The following is a 25,921-nucleotide window of genomic DNA, read 5'->3' as shown; positions in this document are numbered from 1 at the left end:
GAGATGCTGGCATCGCTCAGCAGGCAGCATGTTGTCCATGAGCTGGGAACTGCTGCTTTGCAGGCTGCTCACATGTAACACATTGCTCATAATGCTGGCTCGTAGGTCATTTAATCATTTAAATATTTGTGCTTTATTACTGAAAATAAGTTCCGTGATTAATCATTAACATCAGAGCAACCTCTGCCGGCTACTGGGGACAGAGCTCTCAGCAGCATAACGCGTTAAAAGATCTGAATTCGATATGCCTGCTGTATGATTCACACTTTTATTGTCTCTCAAACCCATTAGTATTTAAGTACAAGTAATGGTATTTTGCCTAGAATTTAGGCAGAATATAAAATAAATGTACAGTGGGAGCTTTGCCAAGTTTGAAGAACTCCTCATTGGCACTGTAGTCCCGAGAGCAGCAGCTTCTGGCAAAGTGAACGCAAACACAGAGACTTCCCTGAGTACAAAGGATCCTCGTCGAGGCCCCGGTGCCACAGCTCAGATGGCATAATTAAGTTCAAACCAAGGAAGAAAGTCCTTGCCTGGATAAAGACAGATACCATCGGCTCTTGTTTTTTTTGGAAAGTAACTATCAGAAAGACCTGATATTCCTCCAAGTGCCTTTCTAGAAATTAAAAAAAAATCCATTTTAGGGTAAAAAAAAAATAAATTTTCTAAATGTCCTTCTATTGCTGTTTTACAGATGAGAAACTGAGACGCAGACTGATCCCAACTCCCAGCTCTCTCAGATTATTTGGCTTAGAAATAACATTGAGGATCAATGGAAGATCATATCCATTTGGAGGTACAGTCCATTTGTAAGATTTTGGGACATTCTATATCCTCACCCAGTGCCACTGCTTGAGGGTGATAGCAGAGATGAGTTAATGTCACCTCCAGTATCCGCGTACCTAATGGCCAGCTGTCCTCAAGGAAGAGGGCTAAAATCAGCAGCTCATTTAACTCAGCAGACTGTTGAGAACTCTCCATGCATAAGTTTTTTACTTACGTGCATAAGCTGGATGCAAACTGCTTGACTAAATTGCAAAAACCAAATTCATCTTTTCCAGTTTGCAAGCTCCTCTTCTGAGCGCCCATTCAGTATGGAGATACCAACAGTGTTGGGAGATTTTATTTCATTTTTTGTTGCTAGTTCTATATAATGGAAGTATATCAAGTGCTGTGCATAAGATGTTATTAGGACATTAGGATTACTCATTGCAAAGACACGTGTAATATAGAGTGGCTGTTTCCTTGCACAGCGTGGAACCAGAATGCCTGCCAGTTGGAAATGAAGTCACCTTCCATTTCAGGCTGACTTCTCTACAAAATATGAGTTTTCCTGTGGATCTGGAATTGCCAGGCATGTTGGATAGGAAGTAGTTGAGAAACCCAACCTTTCTGGAAGGTGGGGAGCTTGGAAATACACTGACACCCTTCTCCAATTTCTTGGCTCAGCCGCTTGTATTCAGCTGATATGAAATCCTCTCTTTCAAGAGGGCACCTTTTCTGCCTACTGTGGTTTTGCAGCTCTGGTAGCATTAATGCCATCTCCTAGAGCACAGCAGGCTTTTCCATTAGGATCTAGGAAGAGCCAGGTTGGATACAGGCTAGCAGAACCCACTGAAGATTTCGGGACCTCCAAATACTTTGTCTTGTACATTTAAGGATTCCACAAAATACATGTAAGCAGAGATTAAACGTTCAAAGGAGAGCACAGATGGTTGAGTAGCACTCATTTTGATCACCAACATTCCTAAAAGTTCTAGCCAAAAGGAAAGGATTTTCCTTTATGTGAGAAAAGATTGACTTCTGAGACCCTTGTATTTAAATACCAGTAGCTGGTGCATCACCACTGATGTAGGTTGTCATTTCTGATTAAAAAAAAACAAAACAAAACAACTCTGTATCAACATAAAATTATTGTGCAGCAATTTAATGGCACAGCTCTTCTCTATGAGCTCAGAAAACATCCCATTAAGTCTTTCACGAATTGCCACAATAACTTCTGCTGACATGCTCATTTGTTCTCATCTCCGAATAAATCTGCTCGATGACTTCCACAGGACAGAGCAGGGATTTCCCAGGCCGTGATTCAGCACAGCTTCATTCCAGCACCTCGGTGTTCTCCCCATCTCAGCTCTGGGTGAGGCTGAGGTTGGAGATGCCACTTCACACCAGCTCAGATGGGGGCTGTGTGTGCTGCACGGCGCTGGTGTGAGACAGCTGATGAAATGTTTTTTGCTTCTCTCTCGGATCTATTTCAGTGCTCTTCACCATCTGGTGAAACACTTCAAGGAAGAAAACAGCCTTGCAATGTCTCATTTTGCCGTGGTTTTTGAGCATTATTTTAATGATCTTTGTGTCATTTAAGTATGATTACTTGTCCTCTAAGGCTTTTCCTGTTTATACTTAAATAGTGTTGGAGCGTAGCCAGACACACTTTAAACAAAATGATAGAAAATAGTACTTTTTTTTTATTTTTTGTCATAAAAGCTTAAAAGAATCATTTACAATTTGGGAACATAGTGGCACTTTGCATTCTGGTAGGGTTTTGTCTTTTTTTTTTTTAATCTCCTTGTAGTAGTAGAAAAATAAATGAATTAAACAAGCGTAATTACCAGTTAAATTTTACAAAATACCAAAGAAATGGAAGGCTTAATTCAAAAGGGTGGTAATGGTATAAATAATTAAGTCAAATTGTTTTCATTTTCATGCCGCATATTGTTTCCTTCAGACTGTAATGGTACAAGGCAAAGTATGCGCCGTGCTAGAACAAGACAAATAACAGATAAATTTATTCATAAACACTTTGTGGATTTGTAATTAGAAGTTCACTGCGGCGGTTTTCACTGGTCTTTATTTTTTTCCCCAATTTCTGTAAATATTTGCATGATTAAATTTTTGCTTTGAGAATGCAGACAGATGCAGAATGCACTGCGGAAGTGCTGTGAAACCTTCCTTATTTCTTGGCTGTAGTGGCAACCAGATCCCCAGCATCCTCAACACAGCATGGCCATCTGCCAGCTGGGTTAGCCAGCACCACGCCTATGGAGGTTGGGAGCTGTTGGGATGGGTTTGTGTGTGGCAGTTTTCCCTCTTTTAATTAATTAATACCCAAAAAAGGAGTTTTTCTGACCCACGGATGATAATGACCTGGTAGATATCAAATTCACTGGACTTCAGGGACCAGCAGTGACTTCTGCCAGAAAATGGGGGCTGACAAATGAAATGATTGTGTAGGACAAATGCAGCACCATATACATGAAACACTACGATCATTGCCTACGTTTTGTGGGTCTGGCATGCAGAATGCCTTCAGTGCTGTATCTTCAATGAACCCATTTCGGTGTAAAGTTGTGATAACCTGCGGAGATCAGAAGATCTCCTGAGGGTCAATACGCACCATTACAAGACTTCAAACGCCAGGTGATGATACTGAAAGGGACATCCAGAGCTCCACAGGTTCTGAACCTGTTTGTGGAACTACCTCTTGGTTTATTTTGAGCATGGTACAAATTTACTAAAATTAAACTTTTGAAAATACGAAGACACAGAAGCAAGTTAAACCTCCTGAGTAAATTTGCCATTCAGCACGCTCTAGATGTATTCACTTTTTATGAAAGTAAGACTATGCTAGGATTACCTGTATTTCCTTGGGGTAGGGGTCCTTATTCTGCCCCTGTTGCACTCACACAGATCCTACTGGTACCATAATGTGAGCAGCAGAGGTTGCAGCACTGCTCACAGCTCTTGCCTGCAGGTAGCCCATGAACATCGATATCTTCCATCATTGCATCAGTGCAGCGTGAAGTACCAGGTGAGCTTGTGTCTGTGCCCAGCCCCAGGGAAGGATTTGCCATACACTAATGTGCTAAAATGAGCTGGGCTGGGGTCAAAACAGCAAGGTCCTCAACTCTGCTGATTCACTGCTTATCCTTCCAGCAGCCCGAGGGAGCTGCAACATGTGTGGTGCTTCCCTTACCCTCTCGCTGCAGTGGAGCACGGCTTCTGCATAGCACTACTGGCCTCTGCTGCCAGCACGGGAGAGGAGGAGAGAAGAGAAATTGAAGGGGACTTTCCACCTCCCTGCTTTTCTGGAGGGCCTCCTGATCCCTGCCTATGAGCCGGAGGAAAAGCAATCTTTCATCCTTACCTTATTTCCATGCTTACAAATAAAGGTCAAGGCTCCTCTGCTGTATTCAATGCTGTACCAGCTTTAAACAACCACCCTGAAATGTAATTGTAATTAGTTTCCTTTCAATCTTGATGTGAAGAGTGATCTTAAAATGCCAGGGCTGTAGCAGCGCATGTGATTAACAAGCACAGAGAAAGGCAATGTGTGGAAAAATATGGATAGAAATGAACAAAATGCAAATGTTGCACTGCTCTAAATTTTATTATCCTCTCAGCTCTTCATAAAATACTGTAGACATCATTTGATTATATTTTTAGTCTAGGGAATTAATTTTTAACTAGGGAACTCATTTCTGCCTTATGATTACTCTTCTCTGCAGTGGCCTGTAGGTCTGAACTAAAAAATCACAGTTTTAATTGAGCTAATGATGCCCAGAACTCACATTAATCTCACTTATGTGTGTGTCATGCCATGCAGCATGTGCTATAGCTGCCAGTAACGTGTGCATCATTTCATACCAATGATTCCTCCAGGGGACCAAGTAAATCCTGGCTGGCTTGGGTCTGTATCCCACTATAGTCACTGCCCAGAAGACTCCTTGGAAATGCTGATGACTGGGCAGCCAGCAGAGGGAAAAGAAAATAGCAAAAACAGCATTCGTGATCAGCCTCCATGTCCACCCCAGCTCTTTCAAGAACTTTTAACACCTGCACATTTTGGCTTGTGACATCCAGACTCACAGTAGGGATCAACAAACATTTGGGAATCTATAGATCTATATGTTCACCTCATCCCACAGCCACCATCCCACAGCCTCGGTTTTCAACTCTCTGTGCTGGAATCCACATTAAACAGAGCAGTGAAGTTCCAATTGTTTGTTGTCAAAGAGTTTCAGTTTTGTGATGAAAGATGTGACCTTTCTTTGCGGCAAGAGTCCTTTCTGATTGATTAGTAAACATGAGGTAAAATGCAGGAGCACGCCAGCGTTAACTTGGTACTGCCACTGGCTCTGTGCATCAAATATTTTTGCTTTATTTTGAACATCCTGTTAATGAGAAAAACATTCTAATCAAAGAAACGTGTTTCCTTCAATTCTCTGCACAGTGTTATTTGCTGCTTCAGAATGACATGCTCAATTATATCTGTTTTATTCCCAAATTAGAAAAAAAGAAAAAAAAAAAAGCTTCAGAGAATTATTAACTAAGACTCTTAACAAGTGTTAAGCAACATCCAGTATTAATTATTTAATCATTTTTTTAATTCTTTCTCATCAGGTAAGAAGAGAATAGCATGCTTGCTCAGAGGATGGTTTTTTGCTTAGCACCATTGTGCTCAGGACTGGACTCCAAAAGCAAACACAAGGTAAGAGGCCTCTGCAGACATTGATGGGCACAAACCTTTTAATTAAAGCCACCAGAGAGGCAGTGTAATCGAGTGCAAGGAACAGCATTTCTGTGTGCATTATGATACATGAGAAATGGGCTGGGGAAGGACCCAACAGAGGCTGAGTACAAGAGAGAGGTGCGCACGCCACAGAGCAAGCAAACTGGGCAGAGGTTGCATTCTGGATGAGGACACCAAGGTTCACGTACTCGTGGCCTCATATGAGCACCCCAGCCACTTCCAGCCTCCCCCAGTATTGCCCTCTCTGTTCTCCCACCACCCATTGCCCTTTCCCATTTTCCCAGATCTCACCACACTCCAGGAGCACACCAAAAGAGTTATCTCAGGACGTGGCAGACTCCTCAATGCTGAGCAGCTTCTCAGAGAGTGTGTGGGCTTTGAGAAGAAGGATGCCTTTTATTTGTGTTCTGTTCCCTAACATTTGGATAAAGCCTCATTCATCTCAGCCATCCTCTGCTGCTAGGAGAAACCCCTGTTTGTGGCATTGTGGAGAGCCCATTTTGGGCTGCTGTGGTCCTCTACTGCTTCCCTTTAGGACTCTGATGATACCTGTGTGAACAAGCAGAAGAGTGCCATGCCAAGAAATGGGCACATGTATTACTTGGGTGCATCATTTAATCAATTCCCTCTGTGTTATAATTTCCTCTGCTACTCAAAGGACCATGGACCTTGCACACTGCTGCCATGATCCAAACTTAAGTTTTGGCATACATTGCTTTCTTTTCATGATCCTTCACATCACTGGTATCTCCTTCTTCCTTTCCTTCAAGTTGTAGCCAAGCTCTTGACTGGATTGGGTCCCTATTGGTGAGGTACAGAAAAAACATGGCAGCTTGGCCCATCTCTTTGGCTCCACCTCTAGAAAGAGGGAAGTCTCCATGTCCACGTGCAAATTTCCTCACATTTCAGCAGCCTGGCCTTAGGCCATCGAGCCACCTTCGCTGGCACTGCTGATACTTGGCATGAAGTTCTCCCATCCTAATTCCTGCTAGAACAGATTGTGCAGAACACATCATGGTTTGAAGGCTGTCCAAGAGGTGCTCTGTGGGTTGGAAGTCCTCATCTAGGTCAGGATCAATACTTAATGAAAACCCTTGTGAAGCAAGGCCTGCTCCTCAGCTCCTCTGTTATGGAGGATTATTTGATTCACTTACAGGAGCATGCAGTACTTTGCTAAATCATTTCTAGAAGTGTTGCCATGAAATATTTCCTCCAAGAGCAATAAAGGACCCTCTATATTTTTAAGTTTGTCAGAAAGACTTTGCCACAGTATAAAATATAGGTGCCTTCAAGAATAAGCTTCTTGTTAGCTGAAATAGTCCCTCTGTATACATAAATGCACAGTGCCATGCACTTTTTTTTTTTGTGTGTGTGTGTGTGTGTGTATCACAATTTCATTCATATAAAAACGATTTATGGCAATTCCATCAACTGCCATTTAAGGGGGCTCGTTAAGTACAGCAGGATGTGATTAGTCCCACAGGGGAGCTTGTGTTTTATCAAAAGAAAACAACAATCAGCTGGTAGAGCTACTTACAGCAGGGAAAGGAATGGTGAGAAGGAGAGCTGAAGGGAGCAGCGACCACTAGGAGAGTGAGTACTGGCTATGAGACAAGAAGCTTTTGAATCTACATTGGGTGAGTACTTTGCTGAGTTCACTTCTATCTGTCAGCTTTGTTTGGTACCACGCATCCCAATTTAAACTGATAGCAAGTATCTGAGTCAAATAAGTGAATATTTCTGCTAAATGTTGTCTGTCACATCCTGTTACTGCATTTTGCTTTCTTCACCATATGTACTAACATGATGTAGTGGAGCACAACATGATGCAACCTGAGTGATTTAATGTGACATGACAGAAAAATATTGCTGCAGCTTTCAGAATAAACACCTGCTTTTAGCAGTTATTTTCTCTGCTAGAAGCAGTTTCTTAAAATATATTACCTGGATTCTGCTGAAGTATGTTGCACCTCTCTGGTTGTGTGTCTCCATAATTTCCACAACATGTTTATTCTTCATTTTTGTTCATTCTAGATAGCCATGTTGAGTGTGTTTATTGTTTAATTGCAGGGAAATGAAGTAATACAAACCATGAATGGAGAGATATATGGACAAAAATGTTGTTATTGTAACAAAACAAAACAACACCGGTTCTGTCAACAGCAAACAGTATTTACTTATATGTAGTAATAATAAGAAAAGTTTGGGAAAACTTGTTTTTCCTCTAAAAACTTCCTTGGATTATTATAGGTGAAAACTGGATAAAGATCATCTCTCCTTGGAGAGATGCGGACACAGGAAAGGCAAACACTGAACTGTTGATTTTGCATTTGCAAATGTAGGTTTTATGAATGGGAGCATTTTTAATAAGAAAGTCAAGGCTTAGGTGAGCCTTCCTAGAATTTTGTTTCATTATCCTTGACCTGACTGACAGAAATATTAGCAGTGGAAAATGAAACTGTTGGCTTAGTTATTTTTAAGAAATAAAGTAGTTTATTCTTATTGATTTAATATTCTTTCCTTCCAAAAATTCATCCATCTGGGTGTGAATGCGTGAAAGCTAATTAAATTGGCAGCAGTATTTCTGTACCTCTCACGTGGAGAATATTTGTCTTGAGTTAGAAGAGCTTCACCCTCCAGGGCTGATTCAGAAGTCATTTCCAAAGCAGAAGGAAAGGGAAGGAAATTCCAGTGACCTTCATCTCATCGGATCACAAAATTCAAAACAGCTGTTTTACAGGGGAAAAAAGAATAAATTAAACAGATCTCCACATTCTCTTGGAAAGGGATAAAACCTTTGCCTTGAGGTCAGAAAGCCTACATCCATTTCTGAGTACCCATAAGGTTTCTACCAGCTGTCCTTCTTGTCCCTTACCCAGAAAAAGATGCTACCTTGAAATACTGATGGCAACTCCTACCGTTGCATTTCCCAGAAGTAGCACAAATGCAGGGCTAGGGTCGTGGCTTGGAAAAACAAGTGTCTTCAATGTTGCAGAGAGGGGAGAAAACAGGGTGATTTTCCCAAATTTGTCCTCACGTGTACTGCTGCAGCACACTACCTGTTGTATCAGCACCTTGGGGCCCTCGGGAACCATCGGTTGGCAGCCAGCCCCAGATGCACAGCGGGAGCACGGTGCTCCACTCTGTGTGTGCAGCTATGCAGGGGTGTGGGTTTGGTAGCACAGGAGCCAAATTCTTTAGTTTCTCTAAATGCAAAGCACCTTTTGACTTTTGGTAAAAATTAAACTCTCGGAAGGTTTGAGTGAAGTTGGTTTTAATTTATAATAAAAATGAGGACACCGTTGCTGATAATTGTACAAAGCCTCCAAAGAGCTCCATTGCTATGTAATCCCAGCAAGCTGGCAATGTATTTTAATGTATTTATTTGATTATGCATTCATTCATCTATTCAGTCATTCATTCAGACACTTGTTCATTCATCCCTGTCCCTTTGCAGGAAGAGAACATAAGCCAGCAGTGGCATACTTCTTCACTGTCCTGATTTACAGCCATGGCTCTGAGTTGGTATCGATAAATCACTTTGGTCCTCTTCAATCCAGCCCTATCCCTCATTAATAATGGTGATTTGAAGGAAGGATTAAAAATCATATCAGATCATAGATAGATAGACAGATATGCATATTAGTTGCAGCACTTTAATCAAAATGCTAACTTATTGGATTTCTTTTTATTTAAGACCTTTCGTATTCATGTTTCTCTAGGTCTTGCAATTATTTCCACAATCTCTGACTTTTTATTAACTAGCCCATTGACTTCACTAGCAGAACTGATTGAGGAGGTACCTGGTGCTGTCCTGGTACCTGCCCAGGTGGATGCAGAGCTCTAGCAAGACTGGCACTCGCATCTCTCTTCATTGCCTGTATTTCGTAGTATCATAGAATGGTTTGGATTGGAAGGGACCTCAAGGGTCATCAAGCTCCTGCTTGCCTGCCACAGGCAGGGCTGCCAACCTCCACATCTAATACCAGACCAGGCTGCCCAGGGTCCCATTCAACCTGGCCTTGAACACCTCCAGGGTCGGGGCATCCACAATCTCTCTGGGCAAAATTTCATGGCTTCTTACCATCTTCTGGCCTTGGGAAATATTTATTTAACAATGCCTTTCTGGAGGGCCACTTCTGGTAGGCAGCAGCTGGATGAGCTGTACCTGGGATTACCTCAGCATTACTCCTCCCAGCCTAATCGCATGCCTTTTATCTGCTTCTGAGTATGCTTGAACACAGGAGGATGTTCTTTGAAAAGGGACTGAAAAGAAGGAGAGGGCTCATTTTTGAGCTGGGATCACTCGCTTTCTGACAGCTGCAGGAACACCTTTTCTTGCATATCTCTGAAATACCCTTAATTATTCTCACAGACAACTTGCAGTGTAATTGCGTCCCTAAACTGTTAACCTTGAAAAAATATTTGACAATGTACTAACATCTCAGAAACTTGTTATTCCAGGGAATATAATAAACCCATAAATATGCTAGCTTCTCTCAGAAGTCCCAGAATAATTCTTTGTTGTCAGTCTTTTTGTTCCCCTCAATTTTTTGTTTTGACCTGGTAGCAGGAGATGCTGGAGAGAAAGAGAGCATGTTAAAAAGAGTAATAATAATAATAGCAAAAAAGCAGTTTGAAAATGTAGTTATGTATCATATATAACACCTCCTACAAAAGGAGATGTCCCTTGTCTTCTTCTCACCATTTCTGTGCCTTGAGGGCACTGGAGGGTGGAGCCACTTAATGGCAATATGGGACAGAGCTTGTCCCTGGTAAACAAAACCAACAACTGCCATTCCAGTGCTCTCCTCCCTCCCCTCCTTCGCATGTGAGGTTTGTGTGTAGCTGCAAGTGCTGCTTCTTAAATAAACACCTCCTACTTTAAAAGAATTACAGTGCCATATAGGCTGACAATGTGCTTAAATGCCGTGCTTGCTTTGGCAGAGAAAATGAGAAATTGAAGATACCTGCATTTCTCTGACATCAGTGACCTTATTAAAGTCACAGAAATCCCAGATAACTGAATAACTTTAATTAAAGTTATTAAAATTTCTTTTATGTGTTAGTCCTTACAAGCTCAGAAGCTCTGTTACGTTCAACATGCTGGCATGGGTGGCTGTTGATAACAGAGATGCTCCTCTTCCAGGCCTGTCTGCTGCTCTTACCATGCAGCCATTTGAAATCACTAGGAAAAAATAATCATAGGCTTGAAAAAGCTAAAGCAGACAGGCTGCTTCAGATTATTTCAGTATGTGTGTTTGCTATCACAACCGAATGTTCCCATTAAAATAATAGTCTGATAGTTTTTCTTCCTAAAATCAGGTTCCAAACAGAAGGATTAGACTAAGGCAAACTCAGAAAGAGGGTTTGGATCTGGGTTCAAATGTGCATTGGAAATTGTGGAAACCCTTTCATCTGAGGCCTTCAGTATTTTAGTAATAACGGTTTTCCTAAAATTACATGTTCTTTATATATTTCTGTATCAGGGATTAACTATGTAGCTTAGCAGAAAACAGAAAAGGAGATCATTATTTTATGATTTAATTTAGAGGAATTTGATGGCTGGGGATCAGTAGGGAAAACAAGCACAGCTGCATTACTTAGTATATTCTAATGGGAAAATTATAATTTCCACGCTGTTCCTCCCTTATTTTCAGCACGTTTGTAGGTATTTCTCTCATATTGGGATCTAGCAGCTCAGAATGCTTGAAAAATGCGAGTCTGTTTTTCACTAAAGGAGCACATCCTCACTTAGTTTGGATTGCCCTTCAGCTTTTATTTGCTCATCTTCATACAAAAATGGTGTAACCATGCTGGTAAAATGACTTTAGTATGTACTTGGGAACTTGTGGCATGTAGACCAAAATCAATTCTCAACAGATCACGGGTACTTGTAAAACTTGGCCATCCTAGAAATGCTTCACAGCCTGGACTGTATTTTTTGCCTTACAACAAATCTTTGAGGTAGGGAACCGCTTTTGCAGAGAGTGGAAGCTCAGGGGGCAGAAGATGTCTGAGGTCATTCTGGAAATGCTTGGCACAGCAGAGTGGTGAACCAGCATCATCCAGACTCTTCAAGCTTCAGCCTCCTCTTTCGATGCAGCTTTTCCCCCCAGACACAGCGTCCTTCTCTTCAATCCCTCCTAATGCTAACAGCTGACACTCTTATGTGGCTTAAACTGTTAAAACCATCCACCATATTGCAACTCTTACCAGGAAAATAGCAGGGCTGTTGTGTCTACTCTGAGCATTTCCTCACCCGTGGTATTGCATTTCGAAATGCTGGATTTCCTCTTTGAGGAGCAGATTTGCGCGACTTGCTCTTTATCACACAATAGAACTCTTAGAGGAGCTGCTTTTTTACCTCTCCCAAGACGTAGCAGAATACTGAGATGCTAAAAACAGCTTTTCAAAGATTCAAATTAACACTGACAGCCAATTTCACCTGGACATAATACTGGGATCATAACATGAACCATCGCCAAATATCTGAGAGCTTGTGGGGGGTGTTTATGGAATCTTTTTAGAACATCAGCCATCTCTAAAATAAATGCAATTAGTGCTTGTTACCCTCCTGTCTAATTCTGGTACTGGATTTTATCACTTTGACCAAAAATATCATCTGATTCAAATACATCTATTCCTCACTTAGCTGAATGTTATCTAACACCAGCTCAGTGGTTGCTAGCTGTTCATTCAGGCTTTTGCTAGATACTTCCAAATATGTTTTAAAGCATGAGATTTGTTTCCAAACAATTAGCAACGACTCTGCAACTTCTTATTTGCTTAATTTATTTTTTTTTTACTAGTTGAGTCAGCAATTTCATCATCGTTGCAATACCAATCAGAGCAATATGTCTGCTCCAGGAATACCATTGGCTCAGTGATGCGTCTGTCTGCGTTGCCAGCTCCTTTCCTAGAGGCTTGTTTTTTTACACAGCATTCTGTTAGTCCTGTGCATGCCACAGCTGCATATTGAAGCAGCACAGCAAAGGCTTTGGGGATTTCCCAACAATAAAGTTAAAATCTCTTCCCTGGTTAGTATTCAGCAGCACTATACCATTTAGCAGACATTTTCCCTTCTCCCAGTTTTCAATAGAATGCATTTATCAGCGTGGAGTAGCAATCAACATGCATTTGCTTGTGTATTTATTTAAGTCAGCTGTGTACTTCCTCATTATTTGCAGTTTTTCCTCCAAAAGTCTTTGCTTTCTGTTTCTCCTTCATGGAAACTCCAGCTAGAGTATATTCTACAAAATAATATATTCTTCAGACCCCCCAAGTGTGATCTGAAGTAGCTGTCCTACTATGTAATTAGACTCTTAATGGAAAGCATGGTCTGGTTAAGAAGAATAAAAATGACTTTTTATTTGTCGGAGAGCCCTTTTCAAGAGGCCAAAGGCTTGAGGCTTCAGAACTGACAGTTTATGTATTTCACCAAAACTAAGATTCTCCATCCAGTGAAAGAGGTATTATTCTTAAAGCAGTTGGGTTAAAAAGAGAATAAGTTCCAGCTGATTCCATTGCCTGTGGCTTTACTGTCGGAACTGGGGTGTTGAATGAACAGTCATAGGAGGACTATGAGGAGTGGGAGCAAAGGCTGCATGAGAAAGGACTGCAACAACCTCCTGGCTTCTCAGGGACAAGATTTCACTTCTGTCAATGACGCAATGCGTTGTTCTCTCCGATAGTAATGTTTCTCCAGGGTAAAGGAAGCAAAACCACACTATCCTTGAGTAAAGGAATTAAATTTGCTTTATCTTATTAGTTCATATGGAGCTGAGTTCATTAGTGACTTTCCACTGCTGCATCCTTCTTACTGAAGTCAGTGATTATATTTCCTCTCTAAAGCAAGCTTGCGAGTTTCTACACAGTATTGTGGCAAACTTTCAGAAGCTTTGGGGCAGAGCGGCTGGCAGTGTTGGCATGTAAAGAATGCATCCCTGAAGGCAAGAGCCAGATACCTACATCCCTTTACAAACCGTGCACCAAACCCTGCAATGCCTTGGCTGTCCCACAGGCACTTGGGATGGGATGTAGAGGTGAGGGTCCAACTTGGACATCTTCCAGAAGAGATGCCTTTCTAAGTCTCCAGAAAGACCAGTTACGAAGGCTCCCCAGGGATGGGAACTGAAATGAAGAAGGGTACAGCCAGACTCTATGAGAATAGCCTAAAATTCAGATACAGTTCAGAGAAACTAAAGGAAGTTGAAAATTTTACAACAAACTACCACGTGACTAAATCATTCCTGAAAAGAAGCGAAGAAATCTTGAAGACTTTCCTTTCCAAATCAAAACTCCCATAGTCTTGAGACCAGGGACAATCCTTCAGACCTAGTAAAATACATTACTTCTATCCATACTCTTAATAATTACTATTAATCATTCTCTTACAAAGCTTGGAATGCCTGAAGACCCAGTCCATGTAGGCATTTCTTTATGAATTATAGATGTTGTATAATGTAAATTATGTATATAACAAATCTTTCCCAGGCAAATGAATTACTACAAAGAGCTACCAGCCCATATCAGACTTGCTTATGTCAACCTTGGCAATGTTCTATCCTTACACTCGAGGACATTACAAGAGAACTCCCAAGTTGGTCCAAAAGGATTAGGAGAGCTGATGGAGTAAAAAAGAAATCTCCAAAAAGCTGATATTTACTGCAATGGTGTATAGAAAGGAAAGTAAACAAACATGGCTTCATTACACAGCTCACTACACTCAGCAACTGATATGTAGCCCCTATTCCCCGGCCATGTACAAATCTCATCACTGATTTCTGTCCAGGAAAGACAATAAAATAAGAATGTATGTTGCCAAAGTGAAGTTTTAAGAGTGATAACTTTAAATTTCTTATTAGGGATAAGGTAAGATTTATGGATAATATACTGATTGATAAATATATTTAGACAGTAAGTATTTTTGGCTTTAGGCTGGAATCAGAAAGCTTGGTGTAAAGAAAGACTTTTTTTTAAAGGTTTTGTGAAACAAAAAATAAATCCAACTTATACTTTCAAAGAGCCCTCTGGCTGTATAAAGGATGATGCCAGTGACAGTGAAAAAAATTTGCTTATATCTACAATGCTCCATTATTTTCTCATTAACTGGAGTTTTAAAGGAAATCATATTAGTGCCTCCAGAGGATAAGCTATATAAACAAGAGCTACAAATTTATCTGTGCATTAAAATGAATGCTATGGTAACCGGTTTGATTGCTTTGGAGGCGATTTAAAAACCTAAAGGGTGTATTATCTTAAGGTAATCTCACCCTTAGGTCCCTATATATATCTCATACTTCTAATCTTGTGGGATGGTGCCTAGCTAATAATACCTTTGTCTGGTCTGTTCTACCACAACAGAAACGTGCTTCCTTAAGCTTTTTTAACCAATGTGTTGTTTAAAGTTGATTTCCATCACTCTGAGTCGTCAGTTTATTTTTGGAGAAGGTGTAGAGATGTATTTCTTTGGGCATTAGAAAAAATTTCTTTGGCAAGAGCTTGGTGCAGCACACGAGTCTTGTTGGAGCATCCTTCGAGGCATCCGGAAGGGGCCAATTTTGTATTGGTGGTGGACGTTCAGTGCCCATGTATCAGCACCTTACCTGCTTGTTTTTCCAGTCTTAACACAGGACATGCAAATAGTTGTAAACCATCCTGATGCCATTTCTCCTTTGGCCACGTCTTGGATGTGTCTTGCCAAGGTTCCTCCCAGTTCAATCCTTCTTTTCAAGTCCCACGTCTGTGAATTTACTGGAGAGATTAGGCTTGCTTTAGAGTACATCAATAATTTTCAGGTCTTCACAGCAATGTTCACCCATTGAAATGTCTTTACCTGCTAAGAAATCCCTGTGCATTGACCTGTAGATGGCTGTGGTGAACCAAGGTATGAATACAGGCACTGCACAGCATGTGAATGCAGATGTGGAGACAGGATCCAATTATTTGCATTGCAGATGATGTACTTGCTGAAAAGCTCACATTCGGTTGTCTCTAAAGCAATAATTTTGGAAGTGAAGGTATTTTCCATTATTCGGGCCTGAGCCCTTCAGGAGCCTACTGCCTCTTCGAAGAACCTCGCATCTTATGCAAGTTGGAGGAAATCAGCACATCAGTGCGTTCACTTCATGCCTTCAATTAGTCAGGGAAGTGGGAACAGCTGGCTTTCCAGTAGCGTGTTTTTCACTCAATCACAGCTCTCCTTACACTCTCTATTGCAACACTATTATTTCCTATTAGTCATTTTGCTACACGAATTACAACACGCTGACGCTGTAGAGTGATTTACAGATGGAGACAGTGATACCTTATTAAGAGAAAATGACTTTGCTTCTGAATGCCTAAGTCGGCTCCTAAGGGCTGGCAAAGACTTCTCAAGGTCACAGTCAGCTTTGTATGGCACTTACATACTGCTCCTGGTGTGAATTGCCTCTGAACATGCCTTCACCTGTCAGCTCCATTGAGATGTTTTTGAATGTTATAAACTCCTACATCTTGAGGCCAAGTGTTGAAAGAATCCCTATTATTATCACTACGCTGTCAGCAACAATATCAACAGTTAATAAGTGATGATAGGGATATAAATGCCTGGTTCCTGTGTACAGCTTGTCATTTGCAGTCAGATCTAACGCAGCTAAAGGAGAATCTGGAGGAAAAAAAAAAAAGAAGAAAAATCATGTCTTCTGAGAAATGCTTCTGCAAAATGGCATCCATGTTTAATTCTGCTTAATCTTTTCTAACTTCAGTGTGCTCTGTTCATTTAAAAAAAAAAAAAAGGCAAAAAAGCATGAGGCAGTGGGCATGTACATGTGTAATGAGGACTATTTAAATTCCAGCTGGGCAGACTAGAGGAGCTGAGCTCCAGCTGTTCAGGAGCTCTAGCACTGACTTACAGAGCAGAGGGTGATTCAAAATAAGCACTATATATATACATGGCCACATTGCTGCACACAGTTATCACATCATTTGTACTGCGCTTCCTTGTGTTTTGCCTTATGCCTCTTGCTAGGTTGCATAGGTCTGTTAAATATCTTTGGCAGGAAATCTCTTTCTATTATGCGTACTGTGTATGGTTTTTCTCTTACAACACATTAAACAGCCCACGTAAGAAGAGTTTGTGAAATATTGATACTGTACCAGGAATGAAAGTGCAGGGGGAACAGACAGAATATTACATGATGTGGTGAGGCAGCCCCACGTTTCAGTGAGATGTTTGGATAAATAGGTCTGTGGAAATCCTGCAGCTTGCTGTATATAAAGTCGATCTCAGGCGTTTTCGTGCTCGCTGTGGTTATCTTTCCCAGATTTTCGTTTCTGAGCATAAGCTGATAGCAAAGCTTCTACAAATTATTTAAGCGAGAGGTTCCGTTCTGTTTTTAAATGGGAGATGTGGTTCCTTGTTGCAGTAATTCTGAGAAGTAGGGAGAGCCAGCCTTCCCTGCTTCAAGTTGATCTCTTTGCAGAATTCACTGGCCAAGTTTTCAGTAAATTTTTCAATCAATCATTCCTTTCAGCTGAGAGGCCACGTGGTGCTGGGTTTTGCCATGTCAGCTGATTCCATCACTTTGCATACGAACTTACTCCTGCACCTCTTTGAGGCTTTGTAACTCAACGTTTCCTCCACTTGACCGTGGGCAAATCAGCAAGCAAAGCACAAAGCTGAAGAAGATGCTAATTCTGCCCACTGTGAACAAATGGCAACAGCTAGGTGCAGGCCTCCCAGTCCCAAAACAGAGCTTAATTCTACCTCTTCAGTTTCATTTTTTTCTCTGTGGATAAGGGTCAGAGCCCACTGTGTCCTGCAGCCCAGGCTTTGTGCTTTGTGTTGCCAACTTCATATTATCAGCTCTTTTCCTTTGACTGAAGTCAAATATCAAACTGACAATGAGTCCTTCATCTATTAGAGCATGAGTCAGTAAGAAAGAATATCTTTGTGGTTCTTAGGAAATAATTGGGCAATGCTATAGCAGGACCTCCTAAGAAAACCGTGGTAACAGGCTTTCAAAGCAGAAAGGGAGGAATTGTTTCACTGGAGCCTTTAAACAGTTATATCTGCAGCCTTCAGGTGAACAAACAGCACGTGGGCAGCAAGGAATAAATCAGGAATTTCTTCATCTGTATTGCTCCTGTCCCAAGCTCTACAATTTTGCATACAGTTTTGAGCATTTCAAACTTTGAAGTTATTTTTATCCTCTGAGAAGTAGCTTCCACATAAAGAGTGGTTGCTAATGTATTATAAACTAGGATTAGCTTAATTAGGGACTTCACAAGAAAGTAATGACTATTTAAGCCCTGAAAACAAGCTAATTATTTTGTATCACATTGTTGCTAACACTGTCCTCGGTTCTCTGTAGGTGAATGTTCAAAAAGATGTATGGCTAATTAAGAGAGATCCTCCAATCACTTCACCAATTTTTTCACAATACACTAAAATTTGTCTAATATGCAACATTTCCTATGTATATACATTGCTACTCAAGTTAATTGATAGCATGATTCAGTGCTTTCTTTGAGATTACATCACCATCAAAGCCACTGGTAGAGTAGCAGGGGATCCAACAGTGCTTTTACCCAGCTGAATATCCCATTACTTGTGCCACATACTTTCCTTATGTTTTTAATTTGCTTTCACACAATCCATTCAGAAATGTGAAATAAATCCAGTAGTACCTGAAGGTCTGAAAGAGCGTATCTTCCCAATGGTCCTTATCCTGCAATTCCACTGCACAGTGCTGTGCTTGGAACTTATGTTCTACATCAGATGTTGGGAGTGAGAGCCCCATAAAATCTATGTGCTTAATAATATAATGCAATGTAATGTCATCTTATGGCAGATTTCTGTAACTGATGTATTTAAAAGCATAGGGAATATTTCACATCTATTTCTGACTCTTGCCTTTTCCCTTTCTGTATATGATAGTTGCCTTTTCTTTAAAAGCATTTCTTTTTTTTTCTTTTTTTTAAAGCATCTTCTGTTCTTACTTTTCCTATTCAGTGTTTTTCATTGTTACGCTGCCTCACTTTATCTGTCCTTTTCATTCCTTCAACAGTTTTCACATGCATTCATATACATCTTGTATTCCAAGATCTCACTGATGTATTTGCAATTAATGACTCAATTCATCCTGACACACAAACTCTTTCAAAGTGATGATAAGAGGTTCCTGATGAGATAGCAGATTTCCATAAAAGAGCACTGGAACTGGGGCAACCAAACTCAGTTCTACTTCTATCAGGCTCACTGGCTCTGGTTCACCTTAAATTTCCCATGATGTTAGTTGATCCGAATCTCTGCAGTCCCGCCTTCAAAACAAAGGATATTGTGATACATGTAGAGGGATATGATATGAAAGTATATGATGTCAATAAACGTAAATATGTCTATCTTAAATGGAACAATGCAGGCATAAGCATTCTGTGCCAACCAAATGGCTGACAGAAGATGATTATGCCATTATTAAGCATTTAAGCAGCTTCTGCTGCGTGGTATCGTCCGTTCAAAACCATTAAGCTTCATTAGAGAGCTGGTGCTTTTAAAAGAGCCCCTCTGAATGTCCCAGTTGAAGGCCCCTTCAATAAGGACTGATAGCATTGCAGCTCAGCTGCATACCCGCTTGGGCTTTTATTCCATCTTGAATTTCCCAGGGTATCATCTTATCTAATCACTGCTTGGCAATGCTGGCCCCAGAAGAAATCTCCCATAGAAAATGAGAGTTCATGAGTCTGTCTCCTGAATGAAAATACTGATGAATAGTAGCACATTGCAGTCAGCTCACCGGGAAAGGCAGAAGGCTCTGAAGGAGCAGAAATCTGTCTCTTAGCTTAATTTTGTGTCGGGGCTTCTTTGGGTCTCGACTGTCCCAAGCCCTTGAAGGGCTATTAAGGGGGAAGTCACAAAAAAATTGTTTTTCCTTCCCAGAGCAACAGCCAGGCAGCAGTTAAACCTGTGTGCAAGCAGCTGCCTGACGGTTCAAGCTGCTTCTTCTGCCATTCCCATGCCATTGCCATTTATTACTGTCATAACTTGATGCTTATTAATTTGGTGTTCAATGTCTTGATCATAAAACAAATCCCAGCCTGCATTTATGATCAGCTTAATCATCACCTTCCCATGAGCTGAGCTTCATGCACGGGGCAGCCCTGGCAGCCCACCTTGGCTCCAGCCCCTTCTCCTGCGCCTCAGGCTGATGAAACAATTAGTTTTTTTATATCTCTTATTGACATTGTGATCCCAAGAGCATGGTTTGAGTTAAATATTTGCTTATTATAATTGCATGTTCCACATGCTAGAAGCAATTTCTGTGTTATATTACTGGTACAACACTCTGCACTGTGGAACTCTCCCTAATAAGGAATGAAACTCAATCAGACTGGAGTTATTCATGGGAATGACTAACGTTGCTTGATATATCATCTGTAATGCAATAAAGGGAGCGTTTGCTACAATGCTGTTACATCAGGGACAAGCATAACCTATCTGTTATCCATCACTTCAATCACAGAAATGTTGTGACCAGATTTAATTACATCTTAGGGTTTTTTCCAAATTACATCTTAAAAAAAATCATCAGTTTAAATGTCTTTTTTTTCCACAAAGCTGTGAATGTCACCAAGAAAGTTTGCTCACACTGCCTTCCCATCACAAGCAGCAGCAATGCTGGTTGCAGAACGCAACCTCTCAAAGCAATGCTATGCGTTATGGATAGTATTGCATCACTTTTCCAAAAAAGGAATTTATAAAAATAAAAGCATTTCCAAGTCAAACACATGAAGCGTTCCTCATGGGAGGTTTTTCATAAATGCAGCTTTGGGGGAATGCCCATAATTGCTCTATTACACATTCTTATGCTTGGAAAACTGATTTCTGAATCTGAAAATGAATTTATCTGAGCTTTTTTCAGCAGTAGGAATAGGCATGAAATACATTTGCTTTTGACGACAGGAAATAGCTTTTGCCCATAAGTAACTTCTAGGTCTTTAAAGTTCATGAAGTTCATGAACAGCCTTTACCTTAAAGCACGAATGCACCCTGGCCAAGGAGACAATGTGACACACAAAGGAGGTGACCCTGCAGTGCGACAGATCTGAATGCACGGAGTACAGATGGAGCATCTCGGAGGGATGTGGTCTGAGGAATCACAAGGTGAGCCAGAGTGGGCTGTTTTTGGCCTTGGAGTAATGTAAAGGGAGCACACTGCAGTCTTATGGAAGGGGGAGAAAGATGAGAGAAGAGAAAGTGAAAACAGGTCACGTCCTCTGGCCCCAGAGGAGGAGTAGGAATAGCCTGGGTAGTACTGAGAGCACCTGAAGAAAGGACAGAGAACTCACTGTGTGAAAGAAGAACTTTAAAGGAAATCCTCTCTTCTCATCAGCAGAAAGACTCTGTGTGTGCAGCCACCCCATGGATCCAAGGGAAACTGTGTGAGATGGATGGGGCTGGTGGTCCCAGGCATATTCACCTGCAGGTAAGAGGAGAGGGCTGTGCCCCAGCCCATTGAGCTCCTCAGGGTGCTTTGATAGCACAAAAGAGATTTCACGGGTGATAACGAGCATTATGGCAGTATAAGCCCGACAGCAGGTTGGGTATTAGGAAACATTTATTCTCTAAAAGAGCAGTGATGCAGTGGCACAGCTGCCCAGAGAGTGGTGGGGTTGCCATCCCTGGGGGTGCTCCAGAACCATGGGGATGTGGCACTGAAGGGTGTGGAGTGGGCTGGGGTTATGCTTACATATCTGAGAGGTCTGTCCCAACCTTCGTGTTCCTGTGATTCTATGACCTAGAAGCCATAAATAGGACTGGTCATGTATGGGAAATGTCTGGGGGGTTATGAGTTAATGCCAGTATATCTGAAACATGCAAAGGATTTACTAGAAGGTTTCTAACTTGTTTCGTGAAAGGCTTTTTGACTAGTTAGCATTTCCTCCTTGAGACATCGTGGCTCCTTCTAAACTGATTTTCAGAGAGAATGTATTGATCCTATTTCTTTATTGAGTTCTCTTAGGCGCATTCAGATCAGGAAAAAAAAAATATATATATATATATATATATATATATATATATAAATTTACTGTCTCTTGCTTCTATTGACAGCTTATAAAAATTGAAATCCAGCAAGGTTGCTTTGCTGAACTGTGTCTTGCTAGATTTGCAATACCTCTGCCCTCCCTCTTTTAAATCTCCACAGTTTGGCTGATGATCTTTCAAGTGAGTGAAGATAATCCCACAGCAGATTTTGGGATTCTCACAGAACATGTTAAGGTTTTTCCTTAAATCTTCAAAAAATTATACCTGAAGTCATGGACTTTTTAAGAAGTTTTAAAAGCGATTGAAAGAAACAGCTATTGACAACCAGCAGGATTCACACTATGTTTGCTTACAGTTTTGTTTTATGCATATATAGACCTTAAAACTCATTTATTCACATTAGTGACACGAATAACCGAAGGCACGATTTACAGTGATTTGTTATCCAGGATTAGATTTTTAAAAAGTTTAATTACTTTTTCATTAACCACAGTTAATGATGGCCTTGTTAACCATCCTAAGGTGACGCCAAGAGCTATTAGCTGTATTAAGGGCCAGTTGCAAGAAAATTACTACTTTTATAATCCCTAGAATGAGTTAGAATGTTTTCCTCCTTTGAGAAAACAATATTAAGGTATTTAGATATGTATTAAAATCTACCCAGAAGACAGACTTTGAGGAAAACCGATTGTGTAATAAAAATAACTAAGTTTTGCACCACTCAGAGTCAGACCTAAAGCATTGAAGATCATTCTGAAGAATCATAGAATGGCTTGGGTTGGAAGGGACCTCAAGAATCATGAAGTTCCAAACCCCCTCCTGCAGGCAAGGCTGCCAACCTCCATATTTAATACCAGACCAGGCTGCCCAGTGCCCCATCCAACCTGGCCTTGAACACCTCTGGGGATGGAGCATCCACAACCTCTCCGGGCAGCTGATCCAGCACCTCACCACTCTTTTGGTAAAGAACTTCTCCCTGATATCCAAACTAAATCTTCCCTTCTTCATCTTAAAACAATTTCCCCTTGTCCTCCCATTATCTACGCTTTCAAAGAGTTGAAGAGATCGGTCTTGTGAAAGGAGTGATCTACAGAAGGTAAATACATGGAGGAACTCTAAAATCAAAACCAAAACACACCATAAAGAAGATGTTAAGGAGGAAATAGAAATGATTTTTTTTTTTTTTTTCTAGAAAATAATTTCCTTCTCATTTGCAGAAAGGGAATTTAACATTAAAGATAAAGTATTCAGAAGTAATTGTGTAGATATAGACTGCCATAAGATGTCTATTTTGGACAAGTGGGAAGGATGGGACTATTGAAATAGGTGAGAAATGGGACTGCTCAGTAACTACACCTCAAGTGTTGTAGCTGTGGATGTAAACAGGAATTTGGGAACTGAACTTTTAGCCCCTGTTTTGTTAAATTTTGACCACAATCTTTGTTCAGTGTAAACCAGTCTCTGGGCAGCCTGGTCTGGTGGTTTGCAACCCCGTGCATAGTAGGGGGGTTGAAACTAGATGATCACTGTGGTCCTTTTTAACCCAGGCCATTCTATGATTCTATGGTGAACAAACTGAAATTGTGTAACTGCTATGTAAAAATGAAAGTATTGTTTTATTAGGAAAAGGAATTCAATGTCGTTCTAAACCACGACATAATTTCAACATCTGTCCAAAGTATCTGTGGGAAAAGCCACTTTCCATGGATTAAAACAGTTTAGCTTCCTTCTGTTTATTTTTTTAATATCATCATAACATATATAATGCAACCCTGATCTGTTAGAAACTCAAACTGAATGTTGTCTCAAAAAGTAAATGTTAAAAAAAAAAAAAAAATTAGAAATACTTTTTTATGTTATGCAACACTTTAACCTCTTTTTTTTTCTTAAATGAAATTGTAGTGAAGTTGATGCAAACTTGACACCAACACCAAGCACTTCTATCCAAACTTCAACTGAAACTCCGAGCCAAGCAGGTTGGATGACAGGCACACCAACACCAACCTTGGGAAGAGCAACTGTGAGTGTGGGGAACCTTTCAACACAGAAAAGAACTGTGGAAAAATGAAGGTAAGTAGCATAAACTGGATGCATGGTGGCCTTTCCATTGCTAAGAATTTGTCTGCATGAGGATGCCCTGTATGCATGCTGGCAGCTCAGTGCAACTCATTGAGGGGGGGTGCACCGCAGGACATTTCCCCATCCAAGTCTGTTCTGGATGGGCAATATTTCACTGAGAGAGAGAACATGCACTTTGCAAGTGCAAAGAGAAGCGTAAGACCCTCTTAAATGTCTGGCCCTAGGCAATCTGTTTCCTTTCACAGGGCTGCTCTTGAAGCAGGTCTGCAAAGACTTATCGCTTCCATCTGCGCCACAGAGACGAGGGCACCGTTCTCACCCCAGTTCCATACAGACATCCCAGAACTGCTGACAGCTGCCACAGCCCCATAGCAGAATATTCCTGCATGTCTCAGCAAGCTTCCCAAGCTGCACACATGGGGATGTGCAGACACACACACCCCCTGTGCAGGCGGCTCCTGGGTACCCAACCGTGTGTTCTCCTTGTTGGGAAATGGAGAACCTTCCTCCATTTCAGCAGCTCCTCTATCAGATGGCACCCCAAAAAAGATAGCTGGGAGATTCACCCATATTCAGTTCTGGGGCCCCCAATGCAAGAAGGTCATGGAACTGTTGGAGAGGACCCAGAGGAGAGCCACAAAGATGATCAAAGGGCTGGAGCACCTCCCCCATGGGAACAGGCTAAGAGAGCTTGGGCTCTTCAGCCTGAAGAAGAGAAGATTCCAGAGGGACCTTATAGTGGCCTTCCAGAACCTCAAGAGGGCCTACAGGAAAGATGGAAAGGGACTTTTATAAGGGCAGATAGTGTCAGGAACAGGGGAAACAGTTTTAAGCTGGAAGTGGGTATACTGAGGCTAGATATCAGGAAGAATTTCTTTACTGTGAGGGTGGTGAGACAATGAAACATGTTGCACAGTGAGGCTGTGGATTACACCTCCCCAGAGGTGTTCAAGCCCAGGCTGGATTGCTGTGAGCATCCTAGTCTAGAGAGAAGTGTCCCTGCTTATAGCAGTGGAGTTGGAACTATGTGATCTTAAATATCTCTTCCAAACTAAACTGTTCTATGATTCTCTCCAGATGCATGTTGGTGGCAGAGCATAAGTGCTACACATCCCCTTCCAGCAGCACCTGGAGACATTTCCAGAAGTCTCTGCCTGGACACATGCTGCTGGACCAAACCTTCCTGTTGTAAAGCAAAGGACTAAAGGAAGCCGAATTCATGGAAGGAGAAGCACTTATTTAGGTAAGGAGGCACCAACACTGTGTTTGATTTCTTGGTACAAGTAATTAAGCCGACTTCACTTATGTGATTCTAAGATTTCTACCTGAATTATTGGAACTTTTAAATTCTACCACAATGAATGAGTATATTCCTCTACCTTCACTTTGATTTTTTTATCTGATAAAATCGATCTATTTTGATCGATATAAAAACAAATATTTGAGCGTAGGAAATGCATGGTTTGCTCCTTATAGCGTTTCAGTGCATGATTACTTTTGTGTTCATGTCAATGTGCTGAACACAAAGCATGGAAGGAGCAGAAGCAAAGGTGCACCATTACCACAACCCTGCCTCACCTTCTCTGGGCTGACATGACAGCTTTAATCACACTCCTTTCAGGCTGTGCTTTGGCAGTAGAGGTATTGATAAGGCTATGCAATAGGAGAGCAGTCTCAGTGATCTGTCTTATGAAAATTGTAGGCTTTTGTTCCTCCTGTTAGCAATAGTAGGTGTCTGTCTATCATTCGTTAATCAGTCCTTGCTGGATATTAGAGTGGAAAGAAGGAAGGCACAGATTTCACAGCTAGGCAGAAACGTGGGGAAAGAAGTGTAGCTGCAGCCTTCTGGGTACACAGTGTGCTCTCACAGAGATGGGAGGGGAATGTAGGGCAAACTGTCTGCAGGAACCACGGGTCTCAGCTCTGCAGGAACCTTCCAAGCTACTTTTTCCAAATTTCCTCCTATCTGTGCAAACCACAGCTTATATAACCCAGTGTGAGGTACTTCCACTGCAGAATAGTGAAGTCCCACATCTCAAAAACAAAACAAAAAAGCAACAAACAGGGATTTGGCTTTTCAAAAAAAAAAAAAAAAAAAAAAAAAATTGCTCAGGTTCTGGTGAGAATAAATGGTGAGAATCAGGTTCCAATGGAGTAGGGTGGTGTCCAACATAGGCTGGGCTGAAGCCTCACTTCTACCCCAGTTCAGGGAAGATAAGGACACTGCACTAAGCCTTAGCAATTACTAGAGTGCACAGATGTTGGACACAAACTAGTACAAT

The 25,921-nt window shown here is 41.2% G+C and overlaps 1 long non-coding RNA gene across 1 annotated transcript; it reads left to right on the top strand.

Annotated features, from left to right (window-relative positions):
* Positions 1-25,659, top strand: LOC125697807 (uncharacterized). The gene is made up of 4 exons (XR_007378940.1): positions 1-7,170; positions 20,908-21,000; positions 23,463-23,630; positions 24,717-25,659. It is a non-coding gene; the product is annotated as an uncharacterized LOC125697807 (long non-coding RNA).
* Positions 25,660-25,921: the final 262 nt, after the last annotated feature.

Source organism: Lagopus muta, chromosome 9 (genome assembly GCF_023343835.1).
Source record: "Lagopus muta isolate bLagMut1 chromosome 9, bLagMut1 primary, whole genome shotgun sequence".
NCBI lineage: Eukaryota > Metazoa > Chordata > Aves > Galliformes > Phasianidae > Lagopus > Lagopus muta.
The sequence above is the reverse complement of the archived record's forward strand: the minus strand, read 5'-3'. Positions and strand labels throughout refer to the sequence as shown.